The sequence below is a fragment of the Mirounga leonina genome, unplaced genomic scaffold, assembly GCF_011800145.1.
Source record: "Mirounga leonina isolate KUSES-001 unplaced genomic scaffold, KU_Mleo_1.0 Mir_173, whole genome shotgun sequence".
Taxonomy (NCBI): domain Eukaryota; kingdom Metazoa; phylum Chordata; class Mammalia; order Carnivora; family Phocidae; genus Mirounga; species Mirounga leonina.
The window spans coordinates 46,027,837-46,051,009 of NW_023270447.1; the positions used below are offsets into that span (position 1 = coordinate 46,027,837).

General features: G+C 39.1%; 1 long non-coding RNA gene across 1 annotated transcript in view; it reads right to left on the reverse strand.

Annotated features, from left to right (window-relative positions):
* Window positions 1-7,721: 7,721 nt before the first annotated feature.
* Window positions 7,722-23,173, reverse strand: part of LOC118019351 — a 61,781-nt gene continuing 46,329 nt past the window's right edge. Inside the window, exons 4-5 of the long non-coding RNA XR_004681664.1 lie at window positions 12,330-12,497; window positions 7,722-7,792 (exon numbers count right to left, since the gene is read on the reverse strand). This is a non-coding gene — a long non-coding RNA (uncharacterized LOC118019351). The remainder of the gene's footprint in view (window positions 7,793-12,329; window positions 12,498-23,173) is intronic.

A 23,173-nucleotide genomic window follows, 5' to 3' on the forward strand; every position in this document is an offset into this window, starting at 1 on the left:
CTGTCAGCTGGAGGGAGGGCGGGCAGGCATGGAGAGCCAAGTGAGTAGGAGGGAGGGGTTTGTGTTTTGCAGGATCCTTGGTCATCTTCCCCTGTAAGAAATTGTAGGAAAGCTTCTCTGAGACTCACTGCACAGACACTCTCCGCAATGACAGAGATCACCTGGAGATCACCTGGAGATGCAATGACAGAGATCATCATTCTTGGGTGTGAGCTTGCTTTAATTCCCGGCCAAGGCAGCCACAATTGACGGAAGGTGGGTTTGTGAAGGACAGTTCTGCCAGGGAGAGACTGGCACAAGAGAAATGGAGACAGTTAATTCTCAGGGGGTCGTCTTTGGCAAAATCCGCTATTGAGGCCTCATGCTACTTGTGCTCATAGCTGCTGAGAACCAAGAGTGCCATCTGCAAACTGTGACTCATAAACACTTTGTCAGTCTGCCATCTACTCTGACATCATAAAATAACAAGAAGCGGCATTGTAATAAAGAGGGGAGGTTTGCAGCCTACCAATTAAATGCATCTAATTTATTTCTCTTACAGCTGAGGCTTTATTTATTAGTAAACAGCTGCATTTGTTACACTTTTTTCTCAAAACGTGCCAACTGGCACTTTGGATGATCCATTAATCCTAAATAATCATCTGTGTACTTCATAGATCCTGGATATATAGGCCTATATGTATAAGAAGGTTATTAAAAAGCTAAAGCCTAACCTTGCCAGTCAGCTGGAGGGTGTAGCTCTGGGTGTCAGGCTGGGTGAGTTAATGTGACATGAAGTATGTGGATATGAATGAAGTCTGGCTGAGCTTTTGGAAAGATTTTGCATGTGGCTTTATCTCTTCCTTTCCCCAAGTACATGTAGAGAAATGTGTATGTTAATTTTCTGTAATTGAGCATTGCCTAAATTTTGTCAAAGTGTAATTAGCGTGAGACTACCAGAAGCAGATTATAGGGTTACCTGTTTTTAATTGGAGGTGGGATAAGAGGGAAAAGGTGTATTCCCTCAGCACCTGAACTTTCTCCAACCCTGCTAACTGGCATGTGCTTCTGAGGTTAGAGTTCTTCTATTTTCATCTACAAAAGTGATGCCAGTACATGCATACCTATAGACACACACACCCCTCATTTTTGTTTAAAAATGGCTGTGGTACACACAGAAAAAATCTACCCTAACCCAGTTTTTATTTGTTTCCTTAATATGTGGGATGAGCAGATTACTGAGAATCATTGCAAGGGAGAAGAACTGTGTTAAGCAAAAAACAAACCTTTCACTCAGCCACCATTGAAAGAAATTGATTTGTTGAATATCAACTTAGACTCATCCATTTCCACGGATTATATAAATAATGATCAGTTTCATTGTTTTGTTTTGTTTTTTTCATTCCAGTGGATTCCCATTGAAATAAGTCATTGGGGGCAATATTTTCATCTTTAAAAAGTGTTGGTCATCCTTCTGAGTATTATGCTTTGTTTTCATTTTCTGGGAAGTAATTGTAAGTATAATCTATGCAGAGAGATATAAATGACTGACTTTGGCCTACTTTAAACTCAATTAAATTAGAAGCCCTCTATAATGTGACATTGCATTTATGGTTGCTTACATTATACGGCTGTGATGGTCACTGGAATATTATTGGTAGACCAATATTCTGTTACGGCGCTTTTGAATTTAAAAAATATTGATAAAAATGATCAGACTTTTGTTTTCTCTTTTGTTTTTTTTTTTTTATTTTTCACAATAATATCCACTGACATAGGTTGAACATGCTGTGTAACTTGTATAATAATTGAGATTGCAATTTCAATAAAAAAGTGGAGGGAATATAGGAGGAGACAGTTGAAAGGATCAACATACAATATGTAAAGTTTTTTTTTTCCTTCATGAAGATAGAAGCATTTTTATTTTTTTAATTCAAGCAGCCAACACATAGTACATCATTAGTTTTTGATGTAGTATTCAATGATTCATTAGTTGCATATAACCCCAGTGCTCCTTACATCACATCATGTGTACTCCTTAATCCCCATCACCCAGTTACCCCATCCCTCCACCCACCTCCCTTTCTGCAACCCTCAGTTTGTTTCTCAGAGTCAAGAGTCTCTCACGGTTTGTCTCTCTCTCTGATTTCTTCCCATTCACTTTTCCCTCCCTTCCCCTAGAATACTCTGCACTATTTCTTATAGTTCACATATGAGTGAAACCATATGATAACTGTCTTTCTCTGCTTGACTTATTTCACTTAGCACAATACCCTCCAGTTCCATCCACATTGATATAAATGGGAGGTATTCATCCTTTCTGATGGCTGAGTAATATTCCATTGTATATATGGACCACATCTTCTTTATCCATTCATCTGTTGAAGGGCATCTCGGCTCTTTCCACAGTTTGGCTATTGTGGACATTGCTGCTATGAACATTGGGGTGCATGTGCCCTTTCTTTACACTACATCTGTATCTTTGCGGTAAATACCTAGTACTGCAATTGCTGGGTCGTAGGGTAGCTCTATTTTTAACTTCTTGAGGAACCTCCACACTGTTTTCCAAAGTGGCTGCACCAACTTGTATTCCCACCAACAGTGTAAGAGGGTTCCCCTTTCTCCACATCCTTGCCAACATTTATTGTTCCCTGTTTTGTTTATTTTAGCCATTCTGACTGGTGTGAGGTGGTATCTCATTGTGGTTTTGATTAGTATTTCCCTGATGGCTAGTGATGTGGAGCATTTTTTCATGTGTCTGTTGGCCATTTGTATGTCTTCTTTGGAGAAGTGTCTGTTCATGTCTTCTGCCCATTTCTTGACTGGATTATTTGTTTTTTGGGGGAGTGTTGAGTTTGATAAGTTCTTTATAGATCTTGGATACGAGCCCTTTATCTGATATGTCATTTGCAAATATCTTTTCCCATTCCATAGATTACCTTTTAGTTTTGTTGACTCTTTCCTTTGCCGTGCAGAAGTTTTTATCTTGATGAAGTCCCAATAGTTCATTTTTGCTTTTGTTTCCCTTGCGTTTAGAGACGTGTCTTGCAAGAAGTTGCTGCAGCCAAGGTTGAAGAAGTTACTACTGCCTGTGTTCTCCTCTAGGATTTTGATGGATTCCGGTCTCACACTGAGGTCTTTCATCCATTTTGAGTTTATCTTTGTGTATGGTGTAAGAAAATGGTCCAGTTTCATTCTTCTTCATGTGGCTGTCCAATTTTCCCAGCACCATTTATTAGAGAGACTTGTCTTTTTTCCATTGGATATTCTTTCTTGCTTTGTTGAAGATTAGTTGACCATAGAGTTGAGGGTCCATTTCTGGGCTCTCTATTCTGTTCTATTGATCTATGTGTCTGTTTTTGTGCCAGTACCATACCGTCTTGATGATCACAGCTTTGTAGTATAGCTTGAAGTTTTTAATATTTACATCTCTCTCCTTTTTTTTCTTTGCCAAAAATAAATTTACCTATGGCATTTTTCATGGACCATACTAAGAGATCACTAAAAGTTACATGTTGAAACCATGTCTAATAATGGATAGATAACCATCAATGAAGTGTACACATATCTGTTGGAAACAATCATAAGTCAAATGTGCTGTTATATATAAAGTTGGTTCCCAATTGATATGTGGGGTTTTGAGCCAGAGTACCTGGATCTGAATACCTGTGCTATCTCTAACTACCTGTGGGAACTTCAGTAAGTTACTCAACCATTCTAAGCCTCAATTTCTTCTTTTTTGAAATGTGGCTAATCCTAGTCCTTGCCTCAGAGGATTATTACATGATTGAATGAGTGGATTCACATAAAGTGTTTAGCACAGTGTCTAACACCTATAAGCGATCAATAAATGTTAAATTTAAAAAGAAAAAATCTCTGCAGAAGAAATAACCACCAATTAGGACTACTACAGTAGGCTTGGTCTTTTTGAGATCCCACATTTCAAAGAGTGTTAAGTATGCTGATGAATGCTAATGTTAGCGGAATAGCAAGTTACTTTACAAAAGTCTCCTGTGTCTTCAGTACAGTAGTGTCCTGGAGTATGCTGGTTCGTGCTTATTTCTTCCCAATTTCATGTATAACAAAGTCTACATTTAGTAGCACCACAACGGTAGACATGGTAGAATCATTTACACCACAGAAATCAGCAAATTCTACAAATTGGGGCTCTTCCACTCCCAACTGGTATTAAATATTTATCAGCCCATCCTCCCTGTGAAGAACAAAGCCTAAATCCAGAAAAATGAGTCCCTTACCTAGCCACTGTGCGGCCAATTGACAAAATCCATGCAGGTATCTAATAAAGAATAGGTCTTGGAGTCTTCATTCACAGTGTCATTACTCTCAATGTCATACAAGTAACACACTTAATCATTGAGTTTCATTTGACAACACACTAGAAGCAGCAAATTAAAAGAGTCAAGGAAGATGGAAAAAAGGAAGCAAACACCTGACTGACTTGAACATTCAAAGACATACACAATCTGAGGTTGTTTACTTTAGTAAAAAAAGAAGAAAAAAGCCCAGGGTAGCCTGAAGTCCTTTCCTCACAGCACTTTAAACCTTCTGTGTTCCTAATGAACTTGAATTATCAAAGAAGTAATAAAGTATGATTATTTATTATAATATGTTTGCTGCCTCTGGTTAGTGTGAAATATATTTAGTCACAGTCTGCAAGTTAGGATATTAATGCTGGATATTAGTCTTGGGGACCATCAAATCCAGTAGATTTGAAATCTTTTAGCCAGAGGACAATATTTCAGATAATCTATTGTCCAAAAACCAAACAGCTCTGTTTTGCAGTCTTTTCCTTCCACAATGAAGCATATCCCTTCTGCGGAGGTCTTTGGGCACATTAGAATATAGGCTGAGAACCACTGAGGGCAACACTTCCCACATAGTCCAGACTTAGAGATGTAAAGATAAACTTCTTTGAGTCAACCACAATGTATTAGGAAACCAAGCTTAGCCTAACTCTTGCTCTGGGGAAAGAACCACATGAGAGGAAGTTCCTGGGGTTAGGTCAGGAGTTCAAAATACTTATATCCCAGAAATCATGATATTGAGCTCTGAATAATAGTTTAAGCTAAAGACTGATAACATTAATACCTACCATTTATTTGCCACTTGCTATATGTCAGGCATTATGTCAGGCATTTACTATTCAGGAATTCTACTTGATAATTACCACTTAAAATCTCATTTTATAGGTGAGCAACTCAAGGCTGGGAAGGTTAAGAAACTTCCCTAAGGTCATTCAGCTGGTAAGTGACCAACGGTTCACAGTGACTTTAAAGCCTATACACCAGAACGCAATACTCATTTGTTTCCCCAGTATGCTACATTAACAGGGTACAAAGTCCTGGGAAGTATCCTGCTTGGATTGACAGATCTAGAGAGACCAGAGACAACTGTCAAACTTAGGGTACAGAACTAAGGCACAGAGCTGGAAGAATGAGCTAAAACAGTGGGATCAAAGGAGAAATCTTGGAATATGGTTTGCTTTTATGGGCTGGAAGGAGCAAGATATATGCAACTCAGCTGCTCTTACAGAATCTAGATTTGGATGGGCAGTTTGGTGCAGAATTTCCAAGAGATGTTAAGTGGCTTTCCTAGGATCACGTGGCCCGTTAGCAGTCCAAATCCATCAACTACATTGTAACTTAGGGAAGAGTCTCCTTGAAATTAATGTGATCACATTAAAGAGCTCTGGCACTAAAAGGACTTTACTAATAAGGAAAAATAATTTTTGTGAACCTTATAAAGCCAAATAATTGAGCCTTAGTTCGATTTGGAGTATAAATTCAAGTATATGTCCCTAAATAATTGTGAAATCCAGAGCATAGAAATCAATGTTTATGACTCCCTTCTTTGAATTTTTGGTCTGCGCTCTCATTACCTGTCTTATTAGACTAGAACAGAGGATCAAGAAGAGATGATGAAAGAGACTTCCTCCTGATGGCCCAAACTGGAGGAAAGAGTAGAGGCAAAACTACCCTTCATCACTGCCAGACAATCATTCTGTTTCTACCATCAAAACATGAAACAACTGAGTCAGGGAACAAGCTGAATTCTGTATACCCTCTACACAATCAACAATTAAAATTGCAGTTGGCTATAAACATGTTTCTTTCCAAGAGCCCCATTTTAATGTTCTGTATGGTGTTTGGTGACCAGGCTAAAATGTACAGATAAAACTAGAGTTCATCTGCTCTTTTGTCTACTTCCTTCCCCTGCCCCCCCTTTTGCTGAAAAACCATTTTGTTTCCCTTTACTGCCCTTTGGGTTTGACGGGGCAGATGTGAGTATATTTCATAAAATCGAGCAGATTATCTCCCCCCTCCCATCTCACCATGCAATGGCAATCATGAAGTCCCTGAAAGCCCATGGTGCCAGCAATATTGGTCCAAGAAGTAAAGCCGCACTTCCTAAACAGATGGGAATGATGTTTCTTTGCCACTGGGTGAAATTGCTTTAAAAAGCTTCAGCAACAAACATAGGGAGGGAAAGCTGAACCGTTGCTGCTGGAAGTCCGGCCACATGTAATACTCGCTGCTTAAAAATCCAATATTGCATTTGCTTCATTACAGTACTTTGTCCATCAGCTCATTTGAGTCTATTAACTTAATTGTTCTTTATTAACAAATGGGTCATTCTCTCTGGCAGCAGAGCAAAGCTCAAATGCCAGTTAAATACTTTGATAAATGCAACACCCCCTTCCACTCTGCTCCCTCCCTGAACATGCTGTGAATACACACACACAGAGATGTTTAATCAAATGTATTTATACAAAAGGAGCATATCAAATATTGGTTTTTAGAGTTAGCAAACTGGAAGGAGTATTTGTCTTTACAAGGAGATCCTGTAATTATATATCATCTCTTTTACAAATGCGTGTCACGCCTCTGGTAAAAATGTTCTTACTCCATAAAATGAGCTAATGTTTTAGCTAGAGAGAACAATGACAATAATCTTTTGGCAAACCTTTTCCAAGGAAGTTCTTCTTTAAAACTATGTGTACTTTTTCTCATTTTTCTTACTCAGTAATTCTTCCCATTGTTATTATTCATTCTTCACAATTAAAAAAAAAAAAAAAACCAAACAAGATTTCCTGTTTTTCCTGTTGTCTTTGTGTATCCTTTCTCTTCCCTCCCAGCCCCCAACACACATTCCCTTCTTCTTAGGTGACATTATCCTACTCACCAAACCTGTAACTTTAACAGAGGGTGACAGGGTGACCTTGACGACAGATGTTCTTATGGCAACAGATGGCACTGGCAAACCCGAGAAGCTGCTGTATGCTGTCTCCGTGCCACCTGTGCCTGGTCAGATTGAGTCCATCAATTATCCAGGCTGCCCCATCCCCTGCACAGCCAGTCAGATGGATTGGCCCAGAAGGTTTGCTGTGTGCATGACAATAGGCAAGGGGCTAGAAGCAGTCAGGTGAGAGGGTCTCCTTCTTTCCCTCTTCTGCCTTCCCCACCACAGCTCCCCACCCTTACTCACTCATGTATTTAATGACCTCAGTGAGTCTAAAAGATTAAACTGGTTTTATCAGTGAGAGTTCACCATATGACCTTCACAGATAGCCAGCCATGAGGGTGGCTTACAAGGAAACAAACCATCATTGCTATTGCTTTATACACAGCCGTGTATTTTTATTGTCTGATGATTCTGCCACATTAGAAAGCCATTCTAGGAACAGGCACCTAATGTGTAATATGGTTTTTGCTTATCATACTTGCAATTTGACTTCTCCTTCCACATCCTGATCCCATCCTTGGTCTTAATCTCTCATTTTGCTTCTCTGTGCCTAGGTTGAAGGAAATAAAGATGACTAGAGATAGGAAAAGTAAATAATCATAATCATAATAATCATAGCCATGATTTTCTAGCCTGTGGCTGTGTAAAAGAGGTATTTTGCTAGAGAGTCTATAGTTATAATCCTTAAGTGTCTTAACAAATTTACCACAAATAGAATTATTCCCATTTTATAGTTGAAGAAACTGAGGCACAGAAAGATTCAGGGATAAGCCCACGGTCTCATAATGAGCAAACAGGAGACTCAGGATTTGAACACAAGGCAGGTAGGCTTTCCATGGCAGAACAGTGGTTCTAGCAACCAGGAAAATCCATGATCTGCTTGGCTAGAAAGATAATATTGGGAGATGAGTATGGGCCCTAACTCACTTTCTTAACACAGGCATCTGGCTTGCCTTCTGTATTCCCAGCTACTATGATAATTATATAATTTATTTATAAAGCAGTATGTGATCTCCAGTAAGTAGGTCAAACATAAGCGTAACCTTTTATTATTTTTCATTAGCACAACAGGGTAGTTAAAGTTGGAACAGTTTGGCCTCTCTCTACCCGAAGAAAGCTGGAGTATTGTATGAAATCATCAGTGGACCTTAATCCAGATGGTGGTGTCATTTCTAAGAAATAGCATATGCTAGCTATTATGATACTTAAATGTAATGGTTTTATATCTCTCCAGTGGGCAAAGAAACTGTACAACAGGTTTTAGTCTAGGAATTTTTTAATGGTACTTTAACCCTCCAAAATACAGTATTTCCACAAAGAAATTCAATTGATAGAGCTTGGTTTAATAATAAAACAATGTAAATTTCTGCCTTGTTTCATGCAATAATAGGACAGCATCTGGATTTACTACTCCTCGAGTCTGCTATTTTACATAATGTTGCTGAATTGGGGACTATTACATGCTTTTTTGATTTTAGAAATATTGCCTTAAAAGTTATTTACACACTTTTTATAACAAAGAGGGCAATATAACTAATTTTATTCTTAGCGTGATTAGCCATGAGTCATTTCCTAAGAAATGAGTTTAATTAACCAGGGAAAGAAAGTTGTAATAAATCATGAAAGTGGACTGTTTCTAAGTGGGGTTAAAAACATCTTATTTAAAACTGCCATCAAATAAATCACAAACCCTAAGTTATGTGCTAAAGGAAGAAATTTTTCTGATTTTGAAAATTTCTGATAAAAGGGAGGAACGAAGAGACGAATATGTGGTAAGAGAGGTAGGTTAAGTTAGTTGGAATATTTTAAGGAAATAGTTGCAGTAAGGAGACCATTATATTAATTCAAGGTCTATCAGTTAGCTGTGCAATTTTGGAAATTCACTTAATTTCTCTGTGCTTTATTCTTTTCCTATAATCTAAAGAGACTGAACTCAATCATTCTTAATCAGAGATTCTGGTAGCCACTAATGTTATTCACAAATATTTCCAAGTGTCTCCCATTCCAAGCACATGGGTAGAAGTAGGATTTTCCACTATTTTTAAGTTAAATGTGGACACGTGACTTGCTTCAGCCATGGAATGTGAGAAGGGCTACTTCCATGCAGAGGCTTTAAGAACCAGTCCATGATTTGCCCCATCCTTATGGTCCTAGTAGGATATCTCTAGATGAAGTTTCATGCAATGTGTATCCCTCAGTGACAAGGATGATTAACTTTCCTGCTAATCTACACTTTCTGTGTGGCATGAGTGAGAAATAAACTTCTATAGTATGGAGCCATTGAGATTTCAGCAGGGTTTTTGTCACTGCTGCATAATATAGCCCATCCTGTATAATAGATGGGTGGACATCAGATGCATCCAGGGTGATTTTCCAGTAAATATAAGCTAGGGCTCATTCAGGAACTACTGAATCAGAATCTTCTAGTGCAAACTTCAGATTTCTGTGTTTTTAAAAAGCTTTTCTGGTGATTCTGATGTCTACCCTTACTTAGGAAACATTGAAGAATTCATGTGTGAGTGGGCATATGAGTAACAAAATAGCTTTGATGGAGACTTTTAACTGCATATTTCCCTAATGGATAAGCATAATAAAATCTTACAATTGCATGTTGCATTTCAGTTTACCCAAGCACTTTTGTATTGCTTATCTTATGGCAGTTAAAACATTAGTAGATTTTGATGGGTGGCTATAATACCTATCGATGTATTGGAGGATTGGAACCACTAATCTGACTTGCTGAAAACTTTCCCCTTCCTATCTCACTGCTCATTGTGCATTCTCTCAAAAATTGTCTGCTTAGTTGATGATGATGAACTTCACAGTAATAGAAGATCCTCCAAGGATCTCAGAATAGCTGCATTTTCCTGCCTATGTATTTGCCTTTGTCCCCAAGGACAATTGAAGCTTCCTGGTGAGGCCCACACTGTTCAAAATATTTTGAGTTGTGTTGGAAAATATGTAGGTTTTATTTCTGACTTTTTCTATACTTATTTTGGAGACCTTAATATTACTTTTATTCCCAAGTTGCACGTAAGAAAGGGTTATAAGGAAGACTGAACTATTGAGCAAATATTACTAACTTGTTTGATCTTAAATACCACACTGAGGGCTCCTGAATTTAACCCTGGCTTGCAAGCAGAATACTAAATTTAATCTAATCTATTAAATTAAAACATAATGGCTGGCTCTTTACTTTTGAGAAACTCTTATATAATTGTTACTATTTATATGTGAGGATTATATATACTTATTCACACATAAGCTGTAAGTATAAGTTAACACCCAGACAAACAAAGCCTGCCTTTAATGCTAGCATTAAGGGTAGAGATCCTAGAGTGAAACTCTGCCCTGACATCTTGGCTCCTTCACTTGCCAGCTGATTTACCATTGAATAGACTTTCAACTTCCTTGGTTCTCACTTAGCTCAGCTTAAAAATGGTCATAATAATAGGATATACCTTATAAAATTATTAAGTTAAATGCGATAATCCAGTAAATTGTTTACCAAAGGAAGAAAGAGAGAAAGAAACAGAAAGAGGAGGGGGAAGGAGAAGAAGGAGAAGGAGGAGAGGAGAAGTGGAGGGGGGAGGGAGAAGGAGGAGGAGGAAGGGGGGAGAAGAGGAGGCACAGAAGAAGGAGGAAGGAAGGAAGAAAAAAGGATCTGAAAATTAATTCAGGGTGTCAAATAACTTTGGGGAAAACTGGGTTAAAATAGATAAACAAGTTTCCTTAACAAGCAGCTTCCCAGAGCGTTTAATATGTTAATATTCATTGTGAGGCTAGGAAACCTTTTGACCATAGCTGGTAGTAGGTATACCAAGGACTTTCTGGAGGAGATGATACCTGAGTTGCCTCTTTAAGGAAGAAGAAGCCAGAGCCAGAGAGAATATGGAGGTGGGAGTGGGGAAGGGTCTGGGGCCTGAGAGGTCCTTTCATGCAAGGGGAGGACAAGGGCAGAGGCACAGAAGTGTGAGACAGTACAGTGTATGTGGGGATCTCAAATAGGTAAGCTAGTGAGGGCAAGGGCTAAGGTAGTGGAGAAGCTGTTAAGGCCCAGATTTCAAAGGCCTTGTTTGCCATATGATGAATTTGAAATTGTAATTTTGTTTTGACAATGAGGGAATATATCAGTAGGGACCCTGGGAAGAAATAGATGGCACCTACAAAGATGTAACTGAAGAAAGTGTAATGAAGGGACTATCTACAGAGGTGTGGGCAGGGTCAAAGAGACGCTAACGATGCAGGGTAAGGCAACAGAGGGGCGCCTATAGCACCTTGGGCTCTAAAGGACAAAGTGTGGCAGATCTCCCCAGTTCCTGGAGAGCACTCCAACTGAAGCCAGAAATGAAGGAGAAGGCAATTCAACAGGAGCTGTGTCCTTCAGTAGAGGAATTCAACCATTCCAGTCTGTAGATGGACAAGGTCTGCCTCTCTCTCAGCATCCAGCAACCATGGAGAAGGGCAGAGATCAGACCCGGGGCCACATATACAATGTCTGGCACAGCAAGGTGGAGTCACATGGTCTGATTTGAGTTTTAGATAAGTCACCCTAGCAACTAAATGGAAAATGGATCAGAGGAGACATGAAACTTTAGAAAGGAAGACCTACACTCCTATCCATACAACATGAGGAAAACCTAAACTGGAGATGTTCTGTTACAGAGTGGAAAGGACAGATTTATAGGAACACTGGTGTGTCAAAATTGGGGAAATGAGATGATTGGTTATGGCTGGTGAAGAAGAGAGGTGACTTAGGGATCATTTCCAGGTTTCTAGCCTGGAATAATAAAGGACAAAGTGATGTGAATAACATAGTGAACACAAGAAGTAAGTTTGGGGAGGGGGGGATTGAGAAATTCCATTTTGAACCCGTGGAGTTTGAGAGGACTGAGTAATGTTCACACAGTGATTTGCCACAGGCATTTCAATATAGGATACTGACTCCAAGTAGAAATAACCGGGGATAGAGATACAGATTTGCAAGTCATCAGACTGTATGGTGGCCCAAAGTACAAGAGTGGCCGACATCCACAGGAAGCAAAGCAATATGGGGATGAGCCAAGGAGAACACCAATATGGAATACCTGAATTCCACTGCACTGCTCTCAGAAACCTGGGCACGCTCTCCCTTCTTGGCTCTTCTTCACTGATCACCTGCATTTCCAGCAAGAGATTCTCCTTCAGTGAATTGTATTGGTCTGTTCCAGGAACAGAAAGTTAATTTTCTGGGCCTCTGGGTCTGTCAGTAGCTTCTGTAGAGACAGAATGCATCTTTATTTTAGATTTACTGTCTTTTAAAAACAGAATTGATGCTTTCGTAAAGGCCAGTTTGCCTAAATGAGGCCAATATTAGTTAAGGCATGTCCTCTTTATTTGTTGGTTCCTAAGCCACATAAGTCTTCCAAGAACACATCTCAAAAGTTCTGATCATACAGAGTAGCTGTATAGAGCCCCACTGAAAAGAAGCCATCAGGTTCCACTTCCCCTTTCCCCTACTCTCCACCTCCCCATGCTTGCCTCAGCTCTTCCCAATCTCCCACCTGCATAGTTTCCCTGTGGAACACATGAAAGCAATTATGCTAACAGCAGCTATAGGCTGGGTAACTCATGCATGCATGGCTTACTCAGAACCTTGCTTCAGGTGATGGAAAATAAGCAATCTCTCATGGACATAAGCATAGATAAGTAGATAGGTAGATGGTAGATGATAGATTAGATAGATGATAGATAGATGATAGATAGATAGATATAGATAGGTAGATGATAAAGAGTTTGATGTACATGTACATATATTTCCCACAGGTGTGTGCATATATACATCTAAGATCGCATGTATGCGTGTGTACATACAAGTTGGTATGCGGATACACACACGTGCATATGTGCATATGTAGATGAGTGTGGATGTATGCGTACAGGTATGCCAGGGTGTTGTGTGTGCATAGGTGTTGGTGCCTATGAGAATGCCCTCCCATGATAATGAGAAGACATTAAAGGGTTAAAGTAATCACTTTGGAAACCATTTTCCAAAAAAGCTGCACCCTAAATTAATTTTGGCTGGTAATCTATATCGGGTTAAATAACTCCTCATTATTCTGTAACACAGCTGAGGCATCTCCAAATGTTTATCTTGTTTTGTAACCGGTACCTTCTGGTACATTCTAGTGCCAGGACTCCCAGCTCCTGCTCTATTTCATTCTCACTATTTTTGGACTGGAGCTGCTGGTTCCAGGTGATTTAATAAATTGCTTTTTTTTTTTTTTTTTGGTGTTCCTTTTAACTTACCCATCTGCTCAACACATGCGTAACTTGCAATCTGTCGGCAGTTTGCAGAAAGACAAACTGTCAGAACTGCATGCACTTGACAACTTTGTTCCCAATTAGTTTAGTGGTAATTTTAACAGATTTCAGGGCAATGGAGAAAGGGATGGCATGTTATTAAAGCATCAATTCTGACAGACCCGAGCACATATGATTTCAATGTAAATTATTTTACATGCTTTAATTAAAACTACAGAAAGATTTACCCTTTTAAATGGTAAGTGATAGCAAGACAAATTTAAAAGGAAAGAGAGTAACCGAGTCTTCTAAATGGTTTATGTTTTGCAAGGCAGTCCAGCAGTCAAGACGACTGTAATCTATGGCGGTGATGTGGAGGCCGAGTTAATTATTCATTGCTTCCTCTCCGTAGCAGATGTGCCTCAATACACGAGTATAGGATTCAGAGTCTGGAACACTCTCTGTGAAAATCTCAGATCAGGCTTCTTATGGAGCCATCAGGAAATTGCCAGAATCTGTTTAACACGTTAAATATATTCATAAGAAAAAAAAATCTTTTTTTTTTGGCTCTTAGTTTTTTATATGTTTCAATGCAGCTGCTTCTCTCCTCCATTAACCCAGCACCCCAGCCTTCATATTCCCACCCCATCTCCAGTCTGATACCCCTGAAGCACATGCACAGATATACACAAGTGACTAGATTAGGCACACCCAGGGATTCTGCACCTCGGGTCACTTTGCAGGCACACGGCTCACCAGAAAACCCCCAATCTATAATTTAAATGTATTGCAATAGTCACAATTCATGAGTGCAGAGCGTCACTGACAGAATGTCTGGCATTTGGGGAGGGAGCTCTATAGAACCAAGGACACATATAGGTGGAGAGAATTTCCCTGATGAATTTGACAACATGCTTGATTTATTCAGCCATAAATCTAACCATTGGTTTAATGCTTTCCATTTGTTCTTAGACAACACTGGGCATTTTATTATTGAAATCACCAATACATTAATTAAGGCTTAATATTCCCTGAACATAATTGCATAAAATTCTTTTACATGCACATTTCTTAGTCACTTGGGAAGGACTCACCATTTTATATATGGCCTTTTGAGTTGAGAGCTGTCTGCTCTTTTAGAATTATTGCAATGACTTGAAAAAGAAGGTTATTACTGTCTTACATGTTGGTTTCCTTAATTTCTCAAATTGTTTTCAGGCAGGTTGTTGCCTTGTGTCCTTAAGAGCATCTTTAAGGTGTATTGGTACTAGGCTGACTCGGATCAGGACTAAATGTCCGAGGCGAATTGGATTTTACTTTATTCTGTTGTAACTATTACATGTAAGAAGTGCATGCATTCACATTTTGAAGGGGAAGAAATTAGTAATAGCCTTTCTGAACAATCTATGCACGATAGATTTGGAGGACTATTAGACTGTGTATGGTGAATCAGAGATGGCATCTTGGTAAGATACTAGAATGCATGTCAAGTCCATCAAACCGCAAACTTCCCTAACAACAGCCCGGTAAGCCCTTCTTCGCATCAGCCTTGCCCTGAATTTCAGACCTTTACCACATGAGTTTCTTCTCCTTTTTGGTTTCATTGTTGTTTTTCTTTTCATAACAGATGAAAGAACACAGTCTTCAAAGTCCATCAGCCTCAGATAGGAATTTGTCACTACCATCTCCTCCATAAATGACCTCTGACAAGCTTTTATATCTTTCTGAACCTCAGGTTTTTAATCTCTGCATATGATAACAAATAGCTACATTTCAGAAATCTTTTGAGAATTAAATAAGACAATGCATTTCAGGCATCTGGTATGTAGTTGCTGCAACAATTTTCATACAAATTTCCCCTGTCCTTCCCCTCTCGTTTTACTGAAGCTTTTATACAATTCTGTGATTGCATTTGCTTTTTCTTGTGGATAAAGAAATGCAGAGAGGGATGAAAAACTCTGAAAAACAAAGGAACCCATCTTTTGCCTCTTCCAGGTGGGAATCACGCCTGGTAGGTTTATCTCTGAGAGGATACACCAAGAAGTTGAGGCCAACTTGAAGCCAAACGCAATATGAGCTTGCATATACTGCAAATGACCTCATTTTTCTCCCCTGTATCACTTGTGTACTAAGGAACTTGGGGTACAAAAATATACATACTTTTAAATTTCTGCATTATCATTTAATCTGCTTTGAGCCCGAATCCTGCCTCAGTCTCCTCCATGGGGCTCTTTCCCTCACCCAAGGTGGTCCCCTGAGAGCCTAACACCATCTGGAGTATTCAAGAAAGGCATCCTGGTCTTGTCCACACTAGTCATCTTAAAAGCTGAGTGCCAAGTTCCTTTACTGTCACAGAGCTCTGTTACTGTCATCCCAAAATTGGTTCAGAGGGAGTCTTGGCTGAAGATGAGTACCAAGGTGTTTACTGCCTGTTTCCCTCTGGAGAGCTGCATATCTTCAGGGTGTCACGAGAGAGGAATGTAGATGCTGGACCCTTGTTCCTGGCAGAACACTAAACTAAACACCCTCATCCAATAGCTTTAGGTTTTGGAACTCCAAATCTCCTCCTCATGCTGTGTCTACTAAGTTCTTTAACTCAGGACCCCAGGTCTTAGTTTAAAATAATAGTAACAATAAATAATCCTAATTCTGCCCTGAGGACTAGTAAAGTGTCAGCTCTCAAGGAAGCAGAACCCTGCTGGCCAAGGCTGAGAGGGATAGTGGTAACATACTGGTCAGTCTTTCTGATTCTTTTACAGAAGGGAAAAAGAAAAAAAAATGTAAAATTCAATAATTATCCAATGCCATGTGGATGGTTGCAAGGATTTGGGGAAAATCTCTTTTTATGTATTGTAAAGATGAACTTTTAAATATCACTGAATAGAATATAATACAAAACCATTATGGATTTTCCTAACGTCAAGAATAAGGATGCCGGGTTTTAAAATTCTTCAGTAGCTAAATAATTTCACATTTCTTGGGCAATGCATCCTAGTAGCTAAGAATAGGGACTCTTCCCCAGATACAAGTTCAGCCACTTAAAAACTGTATAATATTTGGCCTGTTTCCTTATTTGCAAAATGGCACGATAAATAGTACCTACAGAATAAGCTGGTATAAGAATAAAATGGGTTAATACATCCAAGATGGTTGGCATGTGCTAGGACTCCACAATCTAGCTAGCATTGGTGATGAATTGAAAGACTCAAGTTGTAGTCCCTGCTTTGGGACTACACACAGGGTTCCACATTCAAAGGGCCCTGTGCTTGAGATTTAATACTCTGTGGCCCCCTCATTGAAATCCTTAACAATTTATCTTTGAATTTATGTTTTGTTAAGTAAATTCTGATGGGACAAGAGAGCATGTCTCCTGAGCTTAGAGCACCAGATCTCATGCGACCCCACCTCCAATTACCTCCCTAAGATGTGTTCTTGGCCACACATTACCAACCCTCTTGCCCCCCCTGGACCCAGCCTGGTCTCTCTCCATGCCCTCCCCGAATATCACTCTCTGCCCCCAGTGGGACCTTAATAGGGATGATGAGAAGTTTGGTTATGCTCCCTGTGGCATCAGGGGATAGGGCATAGTAGTGGCCGTCCCCTCCCTGGACTGACAGTGCAAAGGCACATTTGTCAGGTGATTCTACAGGGCTCTCATCCTTTCTGGATCCAGGTACTGAACACATACCAGCATGAAGTTGCAGCTCCTTGGAGGTTGCATGTCTATGCTGGGTTGAGGCAGTGGACATTCAGCAGACTGGCAGGAGAGAGAACAAAGCTATAAGTAGGCTGCACATAGGATGGGTCTCCAGGCACCTGCGATGGTGTGCACTTACCCTGAGTATCTCCAGCATCAACTAGCAAACATTAGGGTCGACTGGAGAGACTGCAGAAAAAAGCAAAAGGCTTTACTATTTAGTACCTACCTTTAATGGCACTTACTTTCTGCTTTTTTGGACAAGGGACCCAATTTTTCATTTTATGCTAAGCCGACTAATTATGCAGCTGGCTTTGCTTGTCATCTGTGTGCTTTGGGCAAATCATCCAACCTTTCTGAGCACTGTTTTCTTTGAGTGTGAAATGAAAAGAAATTGGATTTTCCCTCCTTGTCATAGGGAATTTTTTTTATAAAAAAATGAAATAAATATGAAAATGTTTGTAAACATTTGTAAAATGCATGCATATAGGAAGGAATTATTTTCATTATCATATTGCATAATGTATTTATTTCACTGTATAATTTTATACCTCTTTTGGGCTTAGAAAAATGATGACACTAAAATACATTGCATTTAGAATTTTTAGAATTCTGAAGAGTATCATAATAACTTTTGCAATAACAGGCTATAAAATTTGGGGAAAAAATCATGGTTCTAAATTGTTCTCTTCTGAATTTGGAAAATGGAAACTAGGGGAAAAATGTGTTTTCACAAATGAGGAGAATGGTCTGAGACTCCTTCTCAGTGATGCGGTGTATTCACAGATTCCTCTGAACTGCTCATTTGATTCCATGTTTCTATCCTCTGCAGACTTTGCGTTGTTGCCATAATGTCACGTTTCATGGAAGTTTTAGGCAAAATGGACTCAAATGTATATATATATTTTAAAGATTTATTTATTTATTTGAGACAGAGAGAATGAGAGAGAGTACATGAGAGGGGGGAGGGTCAGAGGGAGAAGCAGGCTCCTCACTGAGCAGGGAGCCCGATGCGGGACTCGATCCCGGGACTCCAGGATCATGACCTGAGCCGAAGGCAGTCGCTTAACCAACTGAGCCACCCAGGTGCCCTCAAATTTATATTTTAGGAAATAGATAGAAAGAGCCATTGAAACACAAGCCCTTCCCAAAAACTAACTTGATTTTTTTTTGCCATATGGGATGATTATTAGAAAGAAGGGATTCTTCGTTACAAATCGTCACTTTTTTTTTTAAAGATTTTATTTATTTATTTGACAGAGAGAGACAGCGAGAGCAGGAATACAAGCAGGGGGAGTGGGAGAGGGAGAAGCAGGCCTCCCACTGAGCAGGGAGCCCGATGTGGGACTCGATCCCAGGACCCCGGGATCATGACCTGAGCCAAAGGCAGACGCTTAATGACTGAGCCACCCAGGCGCCCTAAATCGTCACTTTTTATATAAAACAATTCTTTTTATTTACATTTAAAGAGGAACAGCTGCATCAAGCAAAACCAAAAATCCAAGAAAAATAATCATTCCTGATCCAACAGTCAGAGATAAGCACTGTACAACAATGACTTAATTCAACACCCTTTCAGAAATACTCTTATTTTAACCAAAATAGTTTCATATTGTATATAGTATTTTCAGCTGTTTTTCACTTATAATATACCAATATATGATACTAAATATTTTTACAATATAATTTTTAAAGATTGCATAGTGGTCAGCCATATAGATGTACAATAATGCATTTAAAGAGTTCCTTGTTGGTAGACATTTTAGTTGCTTTCTTTTTATTTATCAGTACTTTTGTAAATACTTTTAGTAAAAAGCATCCTGGTAGGGGCGCCTGGGTGGCTCAGTCGGTTAAGCATCTGCCTTCGGCTCAGGTCATGATCCCAGGGTCCTGGGATCGAGCCCCGCATCGGGCTCCCTGCTCCACGGGAAGCCTGCTTCTCCCTCTCCCACTCCCCCTACTTGTGTTCCCTCTCTCGCTGTGTCTCTCTCTGTCAAATAAATAAATAAAATCTTAAAAAAAAAAAAAAAAGCGCATCCTGGTATATGTGCCTATGTGCACATCTCTAATTTCCTTTGAATGTAGTCCCAGAACTGGCATTTCTAGGTAAAGAGTATGGGCAATTTTTAAATATCTTTCTAAATTTTTGCCTGCAGAAAGATTGCACTAATTTATACTCACCTCACTTCAGCAGTATATGAGTATATACACCTAATTATTTTATTATTTTTTTAATCTTATTTTATTATGTTATGTTAGTCACCATACAATACATCATTAGTTTTTGATGTAGGGATCCATGATTCATTGTTTTCGTATAATACCCAGTGCTCCATGCAGTACGTGCCCTCCTTAATACCCATCACCGGGCTAACCCCTCCCCTCTAAAATCCTCAGTTTGTTTCTCAGAGTCCGTAGTCTCTCATGGTTCATCTCTCCCTCCAATTTCTCCCCCTTCATTTTTCCCTTCCTTCTCCTAATGTCCTCCATGCTATTCCTTATGTTCCACAAATAAATGAAACCATATGATAATTGACTTTCTCTGCTTGACTTATTTCACTTAGCATAATCTCCTCCAGTCCCATCCATGTTGATAAAAGTTGGACATTCATCCTTTCTGATGGCTGAGTAATATTCCATTGTATATATGGACCACATCTTCTTTATCCATTCATCTGTTGAAGGGCATCTCGGCTCTTTCCACAGTTTGGCTATTGCGGACATTGCTGCTATGAACATTGGGGTGCATACGGCCCTTCTTTTCACTACATCTGTGTCTTTGGGGTAAATACCAAGTAGTGCAATTGCTGGGTCATAGGGTAGCTCTATTTTTAATTTTTTGAGGCACCTCCACACTGTTTTCAAAAGTGGCTATACTAATTTGCATTCCCACCAACAGTGTAAGAGGGTTCCCCTTTCTCCACAACCTCTCCGACATTTGTTGTTTCTTGCCTTGTCAATGTTTGCCATTCTAACTGGTGTAAGGTGGTATCTCAGTGTGGTTTTGATTTGAATTTCCCTGATGGCTAATGACGATGAACATTTTTTCATGTGTCTGTTAGCCATTTGTATGTCTTCTTTGGAGAAGTATCTGTTCATGTCTTCTGCCCATTTTTTGACTTGATTATTTATTTTTTGGGTGTTGAGTTTGAGAAGTTCTTTATAGATCTTTATAGATCTATAGATGGCTAATGATGATGAACATTTTTTCATGTGTCTGTTAGCCATTTGTATGTCTTCTTTGGAGAAGTATCTGTTCATGTCTTCTGCCCATTTTTTGACTTGATTATTTGTTTTTTGGGTGTTGAGCTTGAGAAGTTCTTTATAGACCTGGTCTATAGATCTTTATAGAGAAATTGGAGGGAGAGATGAACAAGTTGAGAAGTTCTTTATAGACCAGCCCTTTATCTATAGTGTCATATGCAAATATCTTCTCCCATTCTGTGGGTTGCTTCTTTGTTTTGTTGACTGTTTCCTTTGCTGTGCAGAAGCTTTTTATCTTGATGAAGTCCCAAAAGTACATTTTTGCTTTTGTTTCACTAGCCTTTGGAGCTGTATCTTGAAAGAAGTTGCTGTGGCTGATGTCAAAGAGGTTACTGCCTATGTTCTCCTCTAGGATATTGATGGATTCCTGTCTCACATGGAGGTCTTTCATCCATTTTGAGTTTATCTTTGTGTAGGGTGTTAGAGAATGGTCCAGTTTCATTCTTCTGCATGTGGCTGTCCAATTTTCCCAGCACCATTTATTGAAGAGACTGTCTTTTTTCCATTGCATATTTTTTCCTGCTTTGTCAAAGATTATTTGACCATAGAGTTGAGGGTCCATATCTGGGCTCTCTATTCTGTTCCATTGGTCTATATGTCTGTTTTTGTGCCAGTACCATGCTGTCTTGGTGATCATAGCTCTGTAATATAGCTTGAAATTGGGCAACATGATGCCCCCAGCTTTGTTTTTCTTTTTCAATATTTCCTTGGCAATTCGGTGTCTTTTCTGATTCCATACAGATTTTAGGATTGTTTGTTCCAGCACTTTGAAAAATGTCATTGGAACTTTGATCAGGATCAATAAACCACTGACCAAACTTATCCAAAAGAAAAGGGAAAGGACCCAAATTAATAAAATTATGAATGAAAGGGGAGAGATCATGACTAACACCAAGGAAATAGAAACAATTATTAGAAATTATTATCAACAACTATATGTCAATAAATTGAGCAACATGGAAGAAATGGATACCTTTCTGGAAACCTATAAACTCCCAAGACTGAAACAGGAAGAAATTGACAACCTGAATAGGCCAATAACCAGTAATGAGATTGAAGCAGTGATCAAAAACCTCCCAAAAAACGAGTCCAGGGCCTGATGGATTCCCTGGGGAATTCTACCAAACATTCAAAGAAGAAATAATACCTATTCTCCTGAAGGTGTTTCAAAAAATAGAAACAGAAGGAAAGCTTCCAGACTCATTCTATGAGGCCAGCATTACCTTAATCCCCAAACCAGGCAAAGACCCCATCAAAAAGGAGAATTTCAGACCAATATCCCTGATGAATATGGTTTCCAAAATCCTCAACAAAATCCTAGCTAATAGGATCCAACAATACATTAAAAGGATCATCCACCACGACCAAGTGGGATTTATCCCCATGATGCAAGGGTGGTTCAACATTCACAAATCAATCAATATGATAGAACACATTAATAAAAGAAGAGAGAAGAACCATATGGTCCTCTCAATTGATGCAGAAAAAGCATTTGACAAAATACAGCATCCTTTCCTGATTAAAACTCTTCAGAGTATAGGGATAGAGGGAACATTCCTCAAGTTCATAAAATCCATCTATGAAAAACCCACAGTGAATATCATCCTCAATGGGGAAAAGCTGAGAGCCTTTCCCTTAAGATCAGGAACACGTCAAGGATGCCCACTCTCGCCACTATTGTTCAACATAGTACTAGAAGTCCTAGCAACAGCAATCAGACAACAAAAAGAAATAAAAGGTATTCAAATTGGCAAAGAAGAAGTCAAACTCTCTCTTTTTGCGGATGACATGATACTTTATGTGGAAAACCCAAAAGACTCCACCCCCAAATTACTAGAACTCATACAGCAACTCAGTAATGTGGCAGGATACAAAATCAATGCACAGAAATCAGTTGCTTTCTTATACACTAACAATGCACCTGTAGAAAGAGAAATTATTCCATTTACAATAACACCAAAAACCATAAGATACCTTGGAATAAACCTAACCAAAGAGGTAGAGGATCTATACTCTAGGAAATACAGAACGCTCATGAAAGAAATTGAAGAAGACACAAAAAGATGGAAAAACATTCCATGCTCATGGATCGGAAGAATAAACATTGTTAAAATGTCTATGTTACCCAGAGCAATCTATACCTTCAATGCCATCCCAATAAAAATACACCTTATTATTTTAAATTATGATATATTTGGTATTGTTTTAAGTAGCATTATGTTGTTATCTCTCTTCCTTATGTTTTATTTTTTTAAATTGTAAGAATGGATGGGACATGAGCTTCCAGTCAGGCTATAGTGGTAGGAATTCTTCTCCCTCATAAGTAACAAGTGAATCCATAGCCAGGAGGCTAGTCCTCACTGTCTTTTCCCCCAGTGTGCCAGGGGAATCTCTTCACAACAGTAAGCACCATCCAATATATTTAGACTTTTTCTAAATCTAAAAGCATGTTTGGCACAGTAGGGAAAAAAATACTTTTAAGTAAAACTTTAACAGTTATGGATTGAGTTGTGTCTCCCTAAAATTCATATGTTGAAGTTCTAACCCCCAGTATCTCAGCATGTGAGCTTATTTGGAGATAGTGTATTAACAGAGTAATCAAGTTAAAATGAGGTCCTGATCCAATATGACTGGTGTTCTTATGAAAAAGAAATTTGGAGATAGATACACACACAGGGATGATGGTGT